Genomic DNA, 9478 nt, shown 5'->3' with positions numbered 1-9478 from the left:
AAAAGGAAAGGATATATTTTATTGAATACATAAAACTGTTCATGGGCCCACAAGAACATTTACAAGTTATTTATAACTCGAAATGGTCATTATAGTTTCAAAATTACAAACCCGCCGACCTAAGCGGCAAAAATAGGGTAAACCCCTTAGTTCCTCTAAGAACTCCTTGGCTGTGGTGGTCAAGCGGCCGCATATGTACACATCACCACCTAAGCTCTCCACTCAAGGCTGGGTGAGCTTTTCGTTCCCTTTACCTGCACCACATAGCACCCATGAGCCAAGGCCCAGCAAGAAAACACAATAAAGCATGATATAATATCATCAATGATCATAATAATCATTCAGGACTATCAGTCCAAACAAATATGTGACAATCGCAAAAGTCACTAAGTTGGGTCTAGCTCCCTTTAGCCTTGTGACGATAGGGTCACCGAGGCTTAATAGATAAGTGAACTTTTATTAGTTCGAACAGGATAGGTGCATGGTGACTAGTCACCAACATAACCTTCCTCATGACCTTAGAGTCATAACCCTGGAACATCGTTCCCTAGCCATGTGACAAATAGTCACCTGCACCACAAAGCACCTGTGAGCCAAAAGACTCGGCAAGAAAACACATTGAACAGTTCACAGTGTAATATAATTATCAAATAGTAATAACTGAAATAGGCATATTCATTATACAAGTTGGCAACCATGGAGCCACGCAAGCGCGTGTCGCACTTCCTTTCAATTTGTTGGCATCCAAGCCAGTCAAGTGCATGTTGCACTCCCAGGGTGGCCAAGCCATGGTGGCATGCACACCACATGCACAATGCCAATCCCAGCTTATAAACTGAGTCATTTAAGTCCTTGACTTATAAGTCAAGCCTCACATGCCCCCGACTTATAAGTCGAAGCCTTAGGACCCTCGACTTATAAGACGAGCCTTGTGAAGTCCAATATACCCTTGACTAATAAGTCGATCCCCATTTAACATCCTAATAACCCTCTGGTTTATAAACCAAGCTTCCCAGTCACAACAGACAATCACATAACTCATAAAGCATACATATCAACGATTACCATGCATCACAATACATCCAAATAGCAGTCATAGGCATAATCATAATTATGCGCATTCCATTGTACCTAACCAGATATCCACAAGCATAATTGTAATCATATTCATCAACAGAGCTCAAGCCTTAATCATGTCTATGTTCACCATTGACTAAACTCTAATCACACATCCACGTAATGGGTGCAGTTTTCTTACCTTCGATCCGAATGCAAGTTACTAGCGACGCCCTTTGAGTACGATCCCCGATTTGAGCCTTTAGTGTAGCCCTAGTCACAACGATAATTAAGAATTCCATCAACAATTGGAGAATAAGAGTTTCCAAACCAAATCCTAGCCTCCGGGACGTCAAATTCCACTCAACAAGGAAGTAGAACCGACCCCGAGCCCAAATGGTTAAGTTCCCAATCTAAAATCCTCATTAAGGCCAAAAATCCCCTTAAGGGCTGTGGCCCTAGAGACCCATGCCACAGCCCGCCTCTAAGTCAGAGGCTCGGCCTCCCTGGAAAAACAACACGTGCTGCAGCGCTCCCCTGAGGCGTCGCGGTCCGCCTCTGCCTCCAAGCCCTCTTGGCTCATTCTTGCTTCGTAGGGCCGCGGCCCAGCCCTTCGAACCCAGATTTCCTGGGTTTTTCCCTTAGCCGAACCCAACTAAGAACCACCCTATTCCATCCCAACCTTCCAACTTAATTCCCATAATCAATATACTCCTTCTCACCAACCAAACCCAGCTAAATTCTAGATTAAAACTCATCAAAAATCTCAAAACTCAACTTCCCAACCATCAAACATGCAAAACACCATAGCTCATAAAAGAAATATTATAACTAACATAATAACCTCAATTGAAACCCTTACCTCAACAATATGACCCAAGGTTTAATCAGCTCCCAACAAATCCCTGGTTTCAAGCCTCCCTTTCAAGCTAATTCTCCTCCAATTTGACTCAACCCATCAAAGCTCCAAGGGTGAAGAATAGAACGTGAGAGGGAAAATAAGAGCTGCTGAGAATTTCTTTTCTTCCTTTAGGTTCTGCAATCATCTAAGGAGTTCCCAGCCAATTGAGTCCAAAAACTTGGACAAAAATGACTAAATTTACCCTTGCCCTTAGCCTATTCATCAAATGCTCTCAAGGGCAATTTTGTCCTTTGTCTCAAACCCCGTTATCCACAATTTACATCCTTTAATTCCTGTTATTTCCAATACTCTCACACGATTACCATTAATTTTCCGTTACCCACTAGTTCCCGGTAATGTACTAAATTACTAAAATACCACCAAGCTTACCCCGAGCCAGATATATAATCCCGTTGTCACTTTTCCGCTAACTTGCTCATCGGGATCGGCTCACATTGAGTAAGCCAAACATATCCACATAATAATGTGGTCTCAATCACATAAACACATATTTAATATTTCTAACATGCAAGCATAATTATATTATAATATAATTCACATAACAATTCAATTATTGCCTCTCGGCCCCCTAATCCGAGCACTAAGCCACATTAGGAAATTTGGGATGTTACAGTTATATTATGCATAAGCACGCTTAATGTTCACAAACAAGTTATTGAAAGCGTTAAAGTAAAGGTGCTGCTTGGGAGACCTATGTCCCAAAAATGTAAGGAGGGAGATGTACTTCCCTATATAATGAATGTTTATGAGGGATAAATTTCCTATTATCATGTTTATGTTCATGTGGGAATATGATTCCCTATGTAATGTCGGCAGCAGCATCCTCTAGGGTCCAAAAGAAAGGAAAGTGAAAGAAAGAAAATACATAACATGTTGCACGTTTATTTTAATGAATATGAGGTAGCTATTCTGCTTACTGAGCCTTAGTTCATCAAATAATGTTTTGTATTGTAGGTAAGATGCCCCAAATATAAATCGTTGATGAGTATACGTGGAGCCAACATGACTGTACATATGGGGCTGATCTGAAAGGAGTGGAGTTCTGCTATGCTATATTATAAATAAACAAGAAACTTGATTTTATATTTATATTTCATAAAAAGTATTTTGTGAAATTTATAATTTACATAAAGCTTTAAAAGTATTTCATGAACTTTGTAATTTACATAAAGCTTTTCAATTTATCGGTTGGATACATCTCTAGTTCTACGTTAAGGTGTAGTAACGCCACGAAAATTATTTATAAAAGTATTAAGATTTGTATGTAAGAGAAATCTTTTATTTAGTTGTGGGTATTGTATGGTTTGAAGTTATGAACATTAGTTTATGTATTGTTTAATAAAGTTTTTTTTTTGTAAATTCAGAATTTCAGTATTGTCGTATTCAGGTTAAACTTTGTTTTTACACTATATATATGTATGTTAAGAAAGGAGGTCGTTACAATAGCTGAGGGCCAGATTAATGATTCTTAATTGATAAAGTTTAGAGAAGACGTCCTGCCTAGAGTAGCTAAGGATTTTTCCATCATAGAGATGGGTTTACTGAGATACAGGGATCAGATTTGTGTTCCGATGGACATGGATATCAGACGAGAGATCCTTGATGAATCTCATACCACACCGTATTCACTACATCCAGGCACCACGAAGATGTATCAAGTTCTAAGATCATTGTATTGGTGGTCTGGGATGAAGAAAGATGTGGTTGACTATGTGACGAAGTGTCAAACCTGTCAACAGGTGAAATCTGAACACCAACGGCCAGCGAGGTTGTTACAGGCTTTAGGTATTCCCGAGTGGAAATGGGAAGATATTACTATTGACTTTGTAGGAGGCTTGCCCAGGACAGTGAGGCAACATGACTTAGTATGGGTGATAGTGGATAGATATACCAAGTCAGCTCATTTTCTGTCAGTGAGGACAAACTATACTGTGTACCAGTATGCAGAGTTGTATGTGAGAGAGGTTATACGTCTCCATGGGGTTCCAAAATCTATAGTGTCGGACCGGGATCCCATTTTTACCTCCAAGTTTTGGGGAAGCCTGCAGAAGGCTATGGGGACTCTGTTGAAGTTTAGTACAACCTATCATCCTCAGATAGATGGGCAGTCTGAGAGGGCGATTCACATATTGGAGGACATGCTTAGAGCATGTGTACTAGATTTTGAGGGGTCCTGGAGTAAGTATCTTCCGTTGATTGAGTTTTCATACAATAACAGCTATCAATCAACGATTAGAGTAGCTCCATATGAGATGTTGTATGGTAGGAAGTGTAGGTCACCCATTCATTGGGATGAAATGGGAGAAAAGAAGTATTTTGGTCCTAAGATGGTTCAGAGGTCTAATGAGGCTATTGAGAAGATTCGAGCTCGAATGCTTGCCTCACAAAGTAGACAAAATAGCTACGCTGACCCTAAGGACAGGGACGTGGAGTTCCAGGTAGGGGACCACGTATTTCTGAGAGTTTCACCAGTGCGAGGAGTAAAGATGTTTGGAAAGAAGGGCAAGCTGAGCCCTAGGTTTGTGGGACCTTTCGAGATCCTGGAAAGGGTCGGGCATGTAGCCTATAGATTGGCTCTGTCCCTGTCCCTGTCCCTGTTATTATCAGGATTTCATGATGTGTTTCACATCTCAATGCTTCGGAAGTATGTGTCAGATACAACTCAAGTATTGGAATATGAGGAACTAGAGCTACAAACAGATTTGTCTTATGAGGAGCGACCGGTTCATATCCTAGATAGAAAAGACAAGTTCTGAGGAACAAGACGATTCCTCTAGTTAAAGTTTTATGGAGGAATAGCAATGTCGAGGAATCGACCTGCGAGCTAGAGTCAGTTATGCAGGATCAGCATCCCGAGTTGTTCAGGTAAATTTCAAGGAAGAAATTTTAAGTAGGAGGGGATAGTTGTAACGTCCCAAATTGCTAATAAGGCTTAGTTCCTTGATTAGCATGTCAGGAGGGCATAATTAGATTTATATATGAAATTAATTGAATATATGTGTGATTATGTGGCATATATGATTTCTATGGTGATATGAATACTGGTGTTATGTGAATTAAATATGCATGTGGGCCCGTTTTTGTTAATAAGGGCATATTTGTAATTTTGACCCGTTGAGGGTATAATTGTAATGATATGTGTTATGTGATTGAGACCACATTATTATATGAATATATTTGCGATATTCAGCATGAGGCAATCCTAGTGAGCAAGTTAGCGGAATAGTCACAACGGGGTCAAATACTCAGCTCGGGATTGTTTGGTCTGTAGTCGGGATTTATCGAGTGATGGGTAGTTATTAGGTGATTATTTGGGTATGTTGGGACTAACTAGGAATCTTAAGTGTAATTTGAGGATTAGCAGGAAATGTGCATAATGACTGTTTTTCCCTTGAGGGCATTGAAGGGAAACTCTTGGATGAAGAACATTATTGTAACATCCCAAATTTCCTAATGTGGCTTAGTGCTTGGATTAGGGGGCCGGGAGGCAATAATTGAGTTATTATGTGAATTATATTATAATATAATTATGCTTGCATGTTAGAGATATTAATATGTGTATGTGGGCCCGTTTCTTATAAGAGGGGTATCTTAGTAATTTGACCCGTTCGGGGTATAAATGTAATATATGTGATATATTTGTGATGCGTGATCCGAGACGGTCCATGGGAGCCAATTAGCTAGAAAGTCACAACGGGGTTAAATACTCGGCTCGGGAGGAGCCTAGGGGTATTTCGGGAATGTAAAATGAGTTCGGATTTATGGAGTAACGGGTAGTAGTTTGGTAAGGAATTGGACATGTCAAGATTAATGGGGATTTATAGGACTACTCGGGGACTTAACGGGGTATGGCAAATGACTAAATTTCCCTTGGGTTACCCAAGAGGTTAGGATAAGCTTAAGGGGCAATTGGGTCTTTTGGTGAGGGTATACTTGGTTTAGGTAGGCTGAGGGGTCTAAGGAAGTCACTGGAAATCAAGGGATTGGAAAGAAAAAGAAGCAGAAACTATGTCTCCCTCTCATTCTCTTGAGACTTGCAAGGTTTTGGGGATTTTTGAGGAGAAAGCTTTGAAGTTAAGGCTAAGAGTTGGGGAATCAAAGCTAGGAGCAGGATTATAGACAGCTGAGGGTCGAAACCATTCTTGAGGTAAGGTTCTTTGCTCTGGTTTTAATGAATTCCTGCAATGTTTTAAGAGTTTTCTTCTAGGTTCAAGCTTAAGTTTTGATTTTGAGTTTGATGAAGTTGTGGAATAGTTCTTGGGGTTCTAGAGCTGCTTAAAGTATATTAGACTGGTTATGGGACTCAGTTATGGTGTTGGGGTGTGTTTGAAATGACTTTCAGGGAAGTTAGTTTGTAAAAGTTGCATGGAATTTCTGGGTTTTGGGGTTGAGCCGCGGCCTTGTTCTTAGGCGTCGCGGCCCGCTTAAGTTTATAGGCTAGTGGGGCGTCAGGAAATTTCCCAGGCGCCATGGCGCAAGTTTTGGGCGCCGCGGCCCTAGGCTGGCAGATGCGAGGCAAGTTTGCCTCTGTTTTGGGGTGCACCGCGGCGCTTAAGGGAGGCTGGGCCGCGGCCCAAATCTGGTTTTTTTTGGCAAAATGAGGGTTTTTAGCTCAAGATCTTGAACGTTAAGGCTCGGGAAGGTTTCTACTACCCGGTTTGGTAGAAACCAAGGTCCCGGAGGTTAGAATTTTATCTCGAAGTTATTTAATGGATTAGAGTGTGGTGGTTGATTATTATTCATGTGTTGTGACTAGGATTTCTTCAAGGCTCAGGTTAAAGGATTGTGCTCGTGATCGCGGTGCGTGGATAACTTGGGTCACAGGTAAGAAAACTGCACCTGTTATGTGAATGCATGATTAGAGCTTAGTCAAGGTGATGAATGAGGAGATGAATAAAGCTTGGACTTTGTTGATGAACATGATTATAATTATGTTTATGAATATCTGATTAGGTACATTGTATGTGCATGATTATGATTATGCCTATGACTGCTGTGTGAATGTATTATAATGCATTGTGATTGTTGATAAGTATGCTATATGAAACATGTGACTGTCTGTCATGACTGTGAAGCTTGTTTTATAAACTAGAGGGTTATTAGGGTGTTAAGTGGGAATCAGCTTATAAGTTAAGAATACGATGGACTCTGGGAGACTCGCCTCATAAGTTAAGAGTCCCAAGGCTTCAACTTATAAGTTGGAGGCACGTGGTAGCTTAACTTATAAGTCAAGGGCTTAAAGAACTTAGTTTATAAGCAAAGATTGGCATAATGCACGTGGAGTGCAGGCCACCATGGCTGGGCCACCCTGGGAGTGCGACATGTACTTGATTGGCTCGGATGCCAACAACTTGAAAGAAAGTGCAACATGCACTTGTGTGACTCTATGGTCTCCAGTTTGGTTTTTATGAACGCACCAGTTTCAGTTATTACTGTTTGATAGTAGTTTTATTCTGTGAACTGTTGATTACGTTTTCTTGTTGAGTCTTTTGGCTCACAGGTGCTTTGTGGTGCAGGTAGAGGTAAAGAGAAGCTCAACCATCCATGAATCGGAGGGCATTAGCAGTGATATGTACATATGCAGTCTGCTCGACCACCACGGCCGAGATGCTCAGGGGAACTAGGGTTAAACCCAGCTTTTTCCGCCTAGGTCAGCTTATTATGTAACCTGAGTATTGTAATTAACTTTTAAACTGATATTTTTGGAATCCCATGTAAAGAACATATTTTTAACTTAATGAAAATACTTATGAGTTGATCAAAAGTTTTAATACCTAAACCTTTAGTGGCTTAATCACATGTTTAGTCCAAATGACTTGTTTAGCAAGTCCATCACTAGTTTTAAACACACTTGGTATCGGTCCCTAATTAGCAGGGCGTTACAATTATGGTCTTTTTCTAGCCTTGGTTGGACTTAGTTAGACTAGAAGCCCTCAGAAACTAAGGGAAAATGAACAACACTCTTAGCTCCATCCATCCTCTCTCTCACTCTCGTTCATCTCTCTCTCTCTCTTGAGCCCTTGGGAAGCATTTGAAGTTTTTGGAGAATTAGCCTAGGAATTTAAGGAGATGAAGCGAGGCTATCATTTGTTAGTCATTGTGTATCTGAATTGCTGGAATAGTTTAGGTGGTTAATTTGGGGGTAAAAACTGAGTTTGGAGAGGTTTTGGCTCGGGAAAAAACGTACGAAAAACCCAGAAAATCTGGGTTCGCGGGGTTGCGCCTCGGTGTTGTTCTTGGAGCGCCACGACCCGTATGAACTCAGAGGCTAAGGGTGGTTCTCTGAACCGCCTTAGCATCGCGACACTGGGTGGGTTGCATCGCGGCGTGTGTCCAGGGTAGCAAGGGGGAGGCCCTCTAACTTGTAGAGGGACGCAATGATTTTAAGGGGTGTCGCGACTCAATTGGGGAAAAAAATGGCCAAATAGGGTTTTTAAGCTTAGGAACTCAAACCTAAAGGCTCGAGAAGTATTCTACTAAACAGTTTAGTAAAATTCGAGGTCCGTGAGGCTAGTATGTAATTTGAAGCTTTTAATTAGTTTAGATCTTGATGATTACTGTTATTGCGTTGTGACTAGGTTATACCGCTAGGACTCGAGTGTAGGGATCGCGCTCGGGACCGCCATACACTATCTACTTGAGACTTGAGGTAAGAAAACTACACCATGGTTGTAATCGGGGCTCGACCCTTGTTCATGAATATAACTATGACTGTACTTGTGATTATCTAGTTAGGCATGCTTATATATGCTGCATCTAATTGTGTGTTATGCAATCTATATGTTTGATTATATCTAATCTGAAAGCTCAGCCTAAGGGCATCGAGGACAGCAATAAGCGTGCGACACATGGGCCAATTGGCTAGGGCAACCTGGGAGTGTGATATGCACTTGGCTAGCCCGAACACAACCTAAATAATTAGAAATGTTGTCTACACTTGTCTAACTCGTTGATTGTTTAAGTGGAGCTATGTGTTTGTTTGAGCAAGGTTGTTACTGCTAATCATGTTGTTTATATTTTGTTGCTTATTTGAATCTGTTGATTTACGTTTTCTTGCTAAGCCTTGGCTCACGGATGCTATGTGGTGCGAGTAAGGGAAATTGGAAGCTGGACCAGCCATGAGTTGGAGAGCTTTAGGGGCGGCGTGTACATTTGCAGCTAATCGACCGCCACGGTTGAGGATTCTACAGGGACTGGAACCAAACCTTAATTTTGCAGCTTAGGTCGGCTTATGTTGTAATTACTTTTGGAGTTGTAAATGCCTTGTAAACACTTATTTTGGGATCTCATGTACAGACTCAAATTTTTAAATGAAAATCCATAATCCATCAATTACCTTGGTACACGTTTATATCCAAATGACTTGATTAACAAGTCCATCACTATTTAAAATATACAGTGTAATGGTCTTGGCTATCCGGGGCGTTACATAGAGTGTAAATTCTTCTTAGTTTATTTTTGAGGAAATTAATTAATTGGTTTTTTTTAACAAGTTTACAA

This window comes from Humulus lupulus, chromosome 2, assembly GCF_963169125.1.
Source record: "Humulus lupulus chromosome 2, drHumLupu1.1, whole genome shotgun sequence".
Taxonomy (NCBI): Eukaryota; Viridiplantae; Streptophyta; class Magnoliopsida; order Rosales; family Cannabaceae; genus Humulus; species Humulus lupulus.
This window is presented reverse-complemented; position numbering follows the sequence as displayed.